Source organism: Coloeus monedula (genome assembly GCF_965178545.1).
Source record: "Coloeus monedula genome assembly, chromosome: 38".
NCBI lineage: Eukaryota > Metazoa > Chordata > Aves > Passeriformes > Corvidae > Coloeus > Coloeus monedula.
Genome location: NC_138818.1, coordinates 637,331 through 649,398, shown reverse-complemented (window position 1 = coordinate 649,398; position 12,068 = coordinate 637,331). Strand labels below are relative to the sequence as shown.

Genomic DNA, 12,068 nt, shown 5'->3' with positions numbered 1-12,068 from the left:
CTGTTTTACATTCTCTGGTTTTTCACTATGAGGAGCCCTAATGTACCTGACACCTTTTGTTTTGTCTGATTTTTCCTCTGGGATTTTTATAGGTCCATATTTTCTACTGTAATTAATCAGATCTTCTGCAACCTCACTCCATGTCCAAACTTTGCAATCACCGGCAGCTGAATTCGATTGTGACCCTGGCGGCTGAGAGGGGGTTGAATATGGAGTAAACCCAGGATCGGTAGATGCAGTTTGGTCGCTCGGGTTTCCAAGGAATCTGTCCAACCTCTCTACAGGACCTGCAGCAGCTATGGTTTTTTGCAAGACAGCTGCTGTAGATTGGAGTGATTCTGGAAGGCCTCGAATTAAAGGGGTCATCAGTTCAGGTTTCACAGGTAATTGCGTGGGGGATTCACATCCAGGAGTTAATTTCCTTTCATGGATCATTTGCAGACAGGCGGCTTTGTGGACGCTTTCTAGAAGTTGATCGGGGGTACCAACTATAGCTAAAGGGTCTCCCCTTTCTAAAGGATTGAGTCCCCCGGCCCAGAAAGCTGCATGCTGAGTCAGGGACCATGTGCCACGTTTGTCTCCTGTTGTCAAGAAAACTCCGTGTCCCCAATATCCACTGGCCTCCTGTTCAGTTAATTGAATTTGGTCTCCTCCAGTGAGGGACACTCGGAAGACATATTCCATCTCAGATTCGTGGGGGAGCCGCCCATACTCCTTTTTTAACTTAGCCAATTTAGTAGCAGTGTATGGTATTTGTTTAGTGGTAATATGCGGTTCAAAATCTCCATCATTGCTATAATTATATTCTGTTTTAATCAGAGGTCTCATATGAGGGCAGCAGTTTTCCCCACAATTTTTCACTAGCTCTAGTTCTTTCTGGGGGTATATTTGGTTAATGTGAGGAGTTTTCTTTTCCTCTTTCTCTTTTGGTGAGTCAGCATTCTTTGAATTCTTAAAATACTCCTCTTTTAAAGCAGCCCACAGCAAATGATTTTTATTCTTCTCTTCATCTAATTGTTTCTGTAAAATTTCCACTAGGTTTTGAAGGGAATCTATGATTGCTTTCTCTTCACTACATGGCTTAAAGCGATGGTCTATAGCTGCTGTAAGGCATGCTCCTGAAACAGAGCAGATTATGGTTTTATTTCGGCCAAATTTAAGCTTTTTCTCATGTTGTAATGAACATATTCTATCAGTCACACTCTCCAAATTAAACCAGTTATTTTGAGCCCATTCTTCCCCTCCCGGAGAGGGCCGGGCATTATGTTTTGCTAGCAGAGCATAAAATGCAGCTTTAACTTTTGCACTAGGGTTTTCAGTCATTTTATGAAGGGATCAAAACCACCACAGGGAGATAAAAGTGAATTACACACTGCGACACACACAGCTTCACTGTGTCTCCCTTCGCTTCCCTGGGTGGGTGAAGAGACCAAATCTGCTTGGGAGGTACTCCTGAAGTTACTTATGGTTGTCTCTTCGCTACAAGCAGTCCAAATTTACACACACCCACCAAAACAGTTCCCCCTTTTACACTAAGAGATCTTTTTGTGAAAAATCTGAAGACAGAGCCCTCAGTTGAGTATGGGGTGCTTTTCACCTAGGCGTGTGCAGTTTGCGGGAAATTCGAGTCGCCCCCCTTGCTTTCTAGACACCGCTCACCCTTTGCGGGGTGTCGGGCTAGGTGTGGCTGGAGTGAAACGTCCTTCCCCTATTACAGACTACACACAACCTTGCAACCCCTTCTGTCTGTCAGAAATCCTGTCCGTGACGCCAGTTTAATGTCACAATCCGCTAATGCAAGCAGGGGTTGTGATGGTTTGTTTACAGATCTCAGAGTGCAAAAGGACACAAGAGATTCAGGTTTTAATCAAAACAGTGCACATTTATTAAGTGCCCACAACACAGTAATGCAATAGAGGAGAGAAAGAGAGAGAGAGATAAAGTAAAAGAGTAGAGAGGAATAAAGGGGGGTATAGCTACCAACGGATGAGATGAACTCCTCATGGTCTGCTGCCAATAGATTGGTCTGCTTTCCGTGGGGAGATCTCAGTTATTTCAGAAAGTCCCTTTATAACCCTTTTTAGAAATGAGGGGCAACTGGCCAAGAGGTGGGGGAAATCTACAGCCGTTGTTATGGGGCCCGTTGCTTTGGGAAACAGGTACAGGACAGGTGGACAGGACAGGTGGACAGGACAGGTGGACAGGACAGGTGTAGAGGACAGGTCATTCCTTTCCGCTTCAGCGCAGTCCTTCCCGCCTGGGCAGCAAGAACGGCGCAGTCCATTGTGACCTGCACTAATTCTCCTCAGGAATGTGTACCAGTTCCCAGTGGGCACACCCGTAGGCAACAGTTGGCAGACATCCCACCTCAGCCAGGCCAGGACTGCTGTGTTCAGTCTCTGTCCTCAGTGATGATCGTGAGGCAGATGAGGGATCTTCGGACTGTCTCTTACAGATACCTGGTGAAAGATACCCAGTGAAAGCCACCTGGCAAGTGGTAGCTGAGATACTAGGCTGCTTTAACAAGGTGGTGGGGAAGGCACAGAATGTGAAGGACTGAGAGAGCCACAAAGCCCACATAAAAAATGATGACTGAGGAGGAACAAGGAGAGGACGCTGGGAACGTGCACAGAAAAGCTGCTGTGGGTGACAGGGAAGCATAAATCTATTCTGCTGATAGAAAAATTGTGCCAGCACCAGCTTCACAGCCCTCTTTGGCCACAAAATGACAGATGCAGAAGCAAACCCCACCCACCCTCCTAGCATGCAAGGCAGGAAAAAGGGGTTAGCATGAGCAAGTTTCCTGCTGCTCCTGCTGCTGTTGTGAGATGGTGGCCTCCCACAACAGAAGGGAGAAAGGCTCTCATATTTCTACGTCCAAACATGGCCATAAGGAGCCTGGTGGACAAGTGCCACTAGAAGCTACACACGGAGAAATGTAACTAATGGCATTCAGCATGTTCAAACAAAAGGAGCATGAGGTGAAGGTGACCTGCTCCATCTCTGCCACTCTTACTTGGGGCGCTCCTGGTGTCTGGCAAAAATGTTTGTGACCATCACCTCCTGCCTCTTTGTTCAGTGTCCCTTCTTCTCTCAACTGTCATGCTGTCCTGGTCAACATTTATTAATGAGCGATATCCAGCACTTCCCTTAATGAGGCCATGCTGGTTGCTTGATGACACTCAGAGTAAGCAGCCCTTTGCCAATGCTAACCTGCATTGGAGTCAGGCTATCAGTCCACTTGTTCCAATATTCACCCCCTCAGGTACATTAGGGAGTTGCTCACTGGGGAATGATTTAAGTAAGTTATGCCTGTGCAATTCAGGATACTAGTGAGGACATTTGATTAAAATTCCAGCAAGGATGGATTTACCTAAGAGTGATGGTGACAAATTTCAACTAATATGAGTAAAAAATTTGAGTCTTAGCAAAATATCCAGAGGTCCAGAGAGAAATATCAAAGCCAGAGTGAGCAGGCAAGATACTGATGAAGTAGAGCTTCACTACTACACGTCCTTTGCCGGAAAGGAAGAAATTTGACTTACAGGACAGTGGAGTGGTTCTCTGGTAGCTCTGGCAGGATTGGATGGTCATCAGTTTCACTTACTTCAGGCTTGGCTGTGGGGGACACAGATTCCCTGACTCCTGTGTAGAAAAGAAGCAGTAATGGGGAACACCATCACCCCCACCAGCTCCACTCACCCCAGAAAACAGCTGTTCCAGTGTGTCCTGCCATGGCAGGAACAGGCTGTAGCCATATGAGGGACACAAACTGACCACAGAGTTGCCAGATCCAGACTTTGTCTTCGTACAGCAGGTTATACTTCAGAGGATCCCCCACTGGACCTTGGTAGTAGGGTCTCATGATAGACTCTATGGCAGAGATGTGGGTCAAGCCAATGGCATGGCCAAACTCATGGACAGCTACAGCAAATAGGTCCATCCCATGAGCATCTGGAGATAGGGACAAAACTAAAATAAAAGTCACTAAGTGCTGATAGTAATTGGGGGATTTGGGTGGGCTGCAAGGGCTGTAAGTGGAAGTGTAGGTTTATGTTGGATAAACACGAAAGAAGAGCTTTGGAATAGGTAAAGTATGAAAAAGACATTTTTTTCCAGTTGGAGACTGGAGTGTATCATATGAAAATGGAAAGCAAGCCAGACTTCAGCCCACACCAGCCTGGGTATCACCCCTCTCATTTCCAGATCACTGTTGGCACCTGAGAAAAAGCTGGACAAAAGGCTGAAACAGCAACCACATCACAACCATCTGCTGACAGGCACTGCAGAAGCTGGGCCAGAGCAGTCACTCTGCATCTCACGTCTGCTGCAGCTGCTGACACAGCCTTTGCATTGCCCAGAATACCAGCTTTTTGCAGCCACCAGCCAGGAGCTTGTCACATTGTGACAATGACCCAAGCCATGTGCCAAGGAGCCAGGGAGCGCCGGCAGTGCCCACCTGGCCACAGCGCTCTGCGGGGCTTTCCCTGCCTGGCCTTGCACGCTGCTGCCCTGGCCAAATGCATCTGTCAGCCTTCCTGTATGCACACAAACGCAGGAATGTTCATCTGCTCATCGACCACCAACCTGCTCATCTCACTGCTGCCCTGACATGGGTAGGTGACTGTGTCCAGCTTGTTTTTAGAGGATTTACCATCTTCTCCTGTTACACACCTTGTGCTGGCAGGGCTGCAGCTCTGGTGTCTGCTCCCTTGGACAAACACTTTGATCCTCACACACCACAATGGGCATCAGGGAGACGTTGTTGAACATCAGTACTTTGATGACTTTTTTATTTCAGTCTGGGCTCTCTCTACCATATTCTCTTTTCCCAGATTTCCTTATTTGAAATCCAGCTCCCAGTGCCTTACACCACACCCACAGACACACCCATCTTATCCTCTCCAGAGCCTGAGACACTCATGTAAGGGGTTAATGTTCACTTCCAAACATACACCACTGCTACCAAAGCAAAGGAGGAGCTGCTCCCAGGAGCTGTATGGGACTGAGCCTGCTTGGTGCATTCCCACCACCCAGCTCCAGACAGGCTGGGCCACATGTCTGTGCAATTTCTGCCCCTCCCTGCGCGGCAATGTCCTGCAGAGCAGTACCAGAGGGCAGCAATGATTTTAAGTGTGGTTGTTATAAAGATCATGATGTGAAGTATTGTAATAAAGAGGCAGTGAGGTTGCAAAGGTCCCTGTGGAGCTCAGGGGACTGTCACATTCCCTGGGAATGGTTGGAGATGAAGGAGATGGCTTCTCTGCCATCTGAGATGGCTACATTTTTGCACAAAAAAAAGTGAGATCCTGCACAGTCCTTAGTGCTTCTCACCAGGCTTGGAGTGTTGAAGCAGGGAGATATCCTTTCCTGATTTTTGCCTTTTCCTTCATGACTATTACTTACAGTGTCTGTAACCAGCCAAGATTTTTATAACCTGTGCTTTTTTCCCCGGCGAGAGAGAACAAGGCGCATACTCGCTGACATTTTAATGCCGGTCTGACAATCTTGGGGATATTTTTATATCACCTACCAAGTTGTTGTTTTTGAATTGGTAGGGAGAACAAAATAAATAAAAGATGAAGATCAGATAGCTCCAAGATCTTCAAAACAGAGGGCAGCTTTTCGCTGTCAGGCTCATCCCCTCATCCTTCAGTGGTGCTTGGAGGGACACTCCCTGTGGGAATGCCAGCCCTGAGCTCACTCCTTCACACGAGTTTGTTTCGCAATGAGCATTTCCAACCACCAGCTGCAAAACTGACTCCATCACTAACACATCCGCTGTGGCAAGCTACGGACCACAGCACGTGCCTCTGCCCTGTATGTCTGCAGATCAAAACTGCTGCTTTTTTTTTTCCTTCCTGATAAGAGACATCAGTTGGGGCTGCACAGCAGCATGAAACAAGGAGCAGGTATAATCCTGAAGGATCAGCCTGTCCAGACCTTTAACCTTCACCTCAAGACCTCCTTCAGCACCCCTGGTGAACACTCCTGCCCATAAACACTCAGGGGGATGGATGGAGGTCAACCGGTGGGCAGGAAGAAGGTATTAGCTTGTTTCAGAGAAGACAGTTAGGTTTAAACAAAGTCATTAAGCTGAGGTAGCAGGATCCCCCTAGGAGGCTGGTGGAGGAGATGGCATGACAGGTAAATTAGCAGCTGGTAGCTGCAGAGAAGACATTCTGCCAAAACACGCCTGACACAAAGGCTGAGGACCTGATGCCCACTGATGGTTTTGCAGCTGAGGAACACTCACTTATGATACTCCCTCTGCTTATTAAAACTCTGCTTTATCTAGATGAGATTAAGATAAAAAAGAACAGAACTGCACCTTAGAACCATCTGTCGTGGTTTGACACTGGCCCAATGCCAGGCACCCACGAGAGCCACTTGCTTACCCTCCCCTGCCACAGCTGGGCAGAGGAGAGAAAGAAAGAAAAAACCACAAAGGCTTCATGAGTTGAGATAAGCACCAGGAGAAAACACTTCAAGGGCAAAACAGTCTTAACTTAAAAGTTACAAAGTGAATTTATTGCTAACAGAATCAGAAGAGGATAATGAGAAATAAAATGTGCCCTTAAAAACACCTTTTCCCCCCCAGCCCCTCCCTCCTTCCCACCGACAGCGCAGGGAGACTGGGCATGGGGATTTGTGGTCAGTCCATCACCGCAATTTTCTTCTACTGCTCCAGGAGAGGAGTCCTTTCCCTGTGGTACCGTGGGCTCCCTCCCACGGGAGACAATTCTCCATGAACCTCTCCGACGTGGGTCCACTCTCAGGAGCAGCAGTCCTACCACACCCACTGCAGTGTGAGTCCCTCCCACGGGCACACAGTCCTCCCAAAACTGCTGCGCCATGGGTCTCTTTCCACGGGGTGCAGCCCTCCAAGGACAGGCTGCTCCAGCCTGGAATCAAGGGCCCTCTCCCTGCACCGGGTCTTCCACTGCATCACAGCCTCCTCCAGGCACCCACCCAGCCCAGTGTGAGCACCTCTCCCATGGGCTGTGGGTGGATCTCTGCATCCCCTGTGGAGCCATGGGCTGCAGGGGCACAGCTGCTTCCCCATGGTCTTCACCACGACCTGCAGAGGAACCTCGCCTTTGGCACCTGGAGCACCTCCTCCCCCTCCTTCTTCACTGACCTTGGTCTCACCATGTTGTTTTCCCTCACGTGTTCTCACCTCCTCCTCTTCTCTGATGTTGGGGTTTTAGTTTAGTCCTAGTTTTTTTTCTGTTAAAGGAATTTTTCCCTATGCATGTTGCTAGGGGAACAAATAGCTAGGTGCTTAAGAAAGACAAAAGACCTGGCTGCTCCTTTTGTTTCACCTGGGGGTGTGGGCAGTTGGGGCATTCAGACAGAAAGGAGTCTGCTTGCTTCGGCTGCTTTTCCTTGTGCTGGAAAGCCCCGGAATTCCAAAGCCGCCTTCCCTGCCTCGCTGGAGGCCGGGCTGTGGCCGGCCTGCCCTGCCGCGGCTTCGAGCTTTTCGCTGCGTTGTAGCCGTTGTAGCTGCCTGCCCAGACCTCCGGGGGGTTCCCCGCTTGGACACATCGCGTCTGCCACCTGGGATTTGTGCTCATCCCTGCCGTTCCAGCCTGCCGTTCCCGAGAGTCCGGCCGGACACGGGGATCGGCTGCCCAGGGGTTTGTGAAGCCTTTGTTCCATCCCTTCCCGGGATCCCAGGCCGCCAGTGCCGCGTGCTCCCCGAGCTCGCTCCGGAGCGCCCCCTGCAGCCGCGGGGGAACCATCGCACCTGCCCTGCTCACCGGGAGCCGCCAGCGCCCCTGCCGGCTGCGAGCGGAACTGCACCCGAGGGGAAAGGGCCTGACAGCCGAGAAGGCTGGGACTGGGTTTGTGATTGTTTGCTGTTACTGCCAGAGTTATTGCTGTTTGTTTGACTGGTTATATATATAATAGTAAAGAACTGTTATTCCTATTTCCCACATCTTTGCCTAAAAGCCCTTGATTTCAAAATTATAGTAACTTGGAGGGAAAGGGGTTACATCTGTCATTCCAAGGGAGGCTTCTGCCTTCCTTAGCAGACACCTGTCTTTCAAACCAAGACATCTGACTAGAATCCAAAATCTCTTGTGACTTTGTTTTGATTTTCTTCTTAAATATGTCATCACAGGGGTGTTGCCAACCTCTCTCATTGGCCCAGTTCTGGCCAGCAGCATGTCCATCTTTCAGAGCCATCAGGGATTGGCGCTGCTCGACATGGTAGGAACTTCCAGGAGCTTCTCACAGGAGCCACCTCTGTGGCCTCCCTGCTACCAAAAACCAGGCCGAGCAAAACCAGTGCACCATCCTGATTTCAGGTAGAAGACAGGAGATGCCAGGAAAAAACTAGGTCTTCTTCCCAGCAGAACACAGAGCCCTTTACAGGTAGGTCAGATAATAATATACTTAAAAAATAGGAAACTGGGACCTGTGGCAGTGAAGCCACCCAAAAGCTGCCAGAGAATGCAGTCCCCATCCAAGAGCTCCAGCAGCCACATACCCAACCTGCAACCTTCCAGGTCCCAGAAGAGATGGGGACTGGGGTTGGGTGACGGTGAGTTCTGCAATTGCTGGCAGGATAAGGAGAAACGTGGAGACGCCACTGAGGCTTCCAGGAACTCAAAGTGTTACGTGTCCTCAACACTGCCTGGGTTGATTTTGCTAGCAAGGCTGAGAGAGGAATCAGAAGAAGACGGGATCCTGAAGCCTAGGCTGAAGGTGTGGCAGAAGCTAAACTACTCCAGCCACCAGCGAAGAAGAGGGAAATTGTGAGCCCTTGTGTTTGGCTGCAGCTCTCCCACCTTGATGTACCTGATAATTGGAGGGTCCACTATTCATCATCATCAAAATGAGTGTCCCCTGCTGTGTGATGGTCTCCAGGGAAGAAAGCATGTGCCACTGTCCCACTAGGCCTGTCAAAGGGACAGCCATCATTGTGATCTGCCTTGGAGAAGTCTGTCTGGATGTCAGCATTGTTTCCTGCCACTTCGTGGAAATTCAGTGGGGTGATGTCACTCCAGACCTTCAGGGCATAAAACATCAGGGCTCGGACAGTGTTGTGGCCCAGGTGGGACTCTTTTGGGAATGTGAAAACTGTGAAATAAAGAGGGCAGAAAAGAGGATGGATCAGTAGCATGAAAGATCTCCAAGAACTACAAGGACTGGCTCTGTAGGTGCCTGTGCATCAGCATCTCAGTGAGGCCTTCAGACCTTTTGCAGTTTTGGGCTGAGCTGGAATGGAACAAAAGTCAGTGTTTCCTGTATAACCCAACTTTGAAAAAGAATTCCTAATATTGTTGATTTAATAGAGGAGATGAAAAAACAAAGATGCAACAAGGCACCTTGGCTTCTAAAGGAGTATATTTAGATAATCTTTCGTTGACAATATTGACAAAAATATACACACTTTCCAAGAAAATGTACTGTTGACTGAATAATTATTTACAAAAGCCAATTCTGATGGATAACTTCTGGCCAGCTCTACCCCAGTAATAACAGATACTTTATTTTTTGTGCACCAGCACACCAGCCAAAGTGTTCATGAAATATTCCTGGGTTTTTAAAAGCTGAAGCAACAATTATGATCACCTCATTTGCCCTCCTGCATAATACAGCTGTGGCAGCATTGCTGTCACCAACAGGCAGTGATGACCTGACTAAACTTCAGTTAGTAATTACAGGTGTCAGAAGGAAATGTCACACCACTCAAGCTCTTCCCGAGTAGTGATTTGAGTGCTGGGAGACACCATGGATCAGAAAAGGAGAGGAGGAACGACTTCCTTGCTGAGGTTGGGAGCTTTTGCTTTCACAAATATTCACATACATCCCACGCCCTCAAGAGACAGGCAGCCCAAAGTAGGCACCACCTTCAGGCCAGGACAAAACTAGTCAGGGTTAAATCTAGGATAGTGCAAAAACAGACTCGTGAGAATAAGCAGAAATCTCACTAACAGTTCCTCTGAAGTGCTTGGGAAGCTCATCCTAGAGATGGTGGGAATCAGTGGGTGAATCAGGCAAAACACATCACAGCCAAATGAGCAAAAATCATTCATATCTTCGCCTTTGCTATCCCTTAACTCTTTGGGCAAAGAAAAACCTTATTGACTAACCTAAATGAATTAACTTACATGTAATACTGCATGATTGTCGGACTTCAAAGAAAACACATTTGTAAAGGAGACAGCACAGAGGTACACACAGTATGAGCATGGGATTAGAAAAGACAAATTTCAGGCAATTTTTTAATTTATAGAAGAGACTGTGTCTGGATGTAATCCTCTACAGTACAGAGACAAAGGCTACCTGGATTCCAGATATTCATTAACTAGCTGTCTTCATCTTTCATAACACTCGTTGGGACTTAGGTAAACCCTTTTTTACCTAAAGCAAACCCTTTGCTCTTTTGCTGCTTTAATTTCTACTGTGTAAGTTATTAAATGTGTAAAACACACCATGTTTAGCCCAGGAATTATGACCTTTCTCCAAGATCATGGTGCCTAAGGCACAGAGTCACATTTGGGGACACTATCTGCTCTTTCCTCCTCAAGCCCCACTCACCACGTGAGCTGTTTTCCTTTCCTTCTCTTTCCAGCTGTAGAATGAGGATAATAAATCAGATCTCCCTTGTACAAGGATGGTGGATAAAAAGCCCTGTCTAAAGAAACAAATATTATTAATATTCATCCCAAGACCTCCCTCCAGAAACAGTAGATTAAGGCAGAAAAAGTAACAATACATATTTTACTTTGTATAAAAAGTCCTGCACCTCGGGGCTGACCCACTTTATTAATATGCTGCAGATGTAAGGTGAAAAGTCCCTTATCCTTTATTCATTATCACTGTCATTTTTCAAGAGAATCCCATCAGGGTTTTTCAATTCAGCATCTGATTTGATTGCTGGAGATCTGCTAATTGTTTTCAATGAGATTAGGAAAAGAATATTATGCTGATAGGATGTTTGTTGGCCTTGCATCACCCAAGTCCACTGAAAGGGATGCACATTTCTAACAGCATGCAGATAAATAAGCTTCCTCCTACCTTGATTTATTACTATTATTTGTAGTAAATGGTGCTTAGGTTCCCAGTGGAGAGAAGCACTCCTTCTTGGATGCAAATCCCTTCTGAGAGTCCTCTTACAGAGCTCGGATCTTGGGCAAAAGCCTGATGTGAGTAATTGGAGAGAAGGCTCTCTGCTCCAGACAGCCTCTGCCAAACCAGAGGGAGGCTGATGATGGCTGGGCTGCTCAGTCCCTCCAGCCACTCCACCAACACTGCCCTGAGCTGTAGGGTCAGTCACATCCCTCTGAAAATCACATTCTGGGACATCCTGAGGAGTGTCTATTCCTGTCGTGGATGGGGCTGCAGGAGGAGCACCAGCCACAACATGGAACTGGCATGTGCCAAGCAGGATGTGGTGCTGAGGGGCACAATTGGATACCAAGGAGAAAATCTCCCCTCTGCATTTAGAGCTCAGCCAGGCAGCAGCACTGCTGTGCAGACAAATGAATGCTGACTCACACAGCGCTGTCAGTCCTTCTCGTGTCCCCTGAGTCACCTCCTTTGCTTGACCCCCCCAAACAGACTTTGTGTCTGGGGTGGTTCATAAGGAGAGACCAGAGAGGACTGATCTGCCTCTGCCGTTGAGGGGCACCCACACCTATTTTGATTTCTGGGTTCCTTACTGGTTTTTGTCCTCCCAAAGACCAAAGAGGGAGAGTATCAGTGATGGATGAGAAATTACTAGCTCGTTAATGAAAGCACTCCTTCACTTTCTGAGCCCTGAAACTACAGACAAATAAAATAAATGCAGAGAATTACCAAACACAGCAGGCTTGATAAACCCACACTGATTTTTCTTGGGAGAGGAGGGAAGAGGGAATAGTTGAAAGGGTGGAGGCTTGCTGCCTTGGCAAAGGTGCTTTTCCAGCTTCTCAGAGCCATCCATGGCACAGCAGCCCTGATCCAGTGCTACTTTGGCAGTGCTGCAACACCCCACTGTCACAGGAGGAAAGCAATGGGTGATTGAACCCTCCATCACCACTCTCCCAGCACTTAGACTATCACCCAAAAAT

General features: G+C 47.9%; 1 pseudogene across 1 annotated transcript in view; it reads right to left on the bottom strand.

Annotated features, from left to right (window-relative positions):
- LOC309584241 (matrix metalloproteinase-17-like) overlaps positions 1–10,488 on the bottom strand; it is a 34,494-nt pseudogene extending 24,006 nt beyond the window's left edge. Inside the window, exons 1-4 of the transcript in view lie at positions 10,449–10,488; positions 8,809–9,090; positions 3,778–3,954; positions 3,546–3,645 (exon numbers count right to left, since the gene is read on the bottom strand). The product of the transcript in view is annotated as a matrix metalloproteinase-17-like (transcript). The remainder of the gene's footprint in view (positions 1–3,545; positions 3,646–3,777; positions 3,955–8,808; positions 9,091–10,448) is intronic.
- Positions 10,489–12,068: the final 1,580 nt, after the last annotated feature.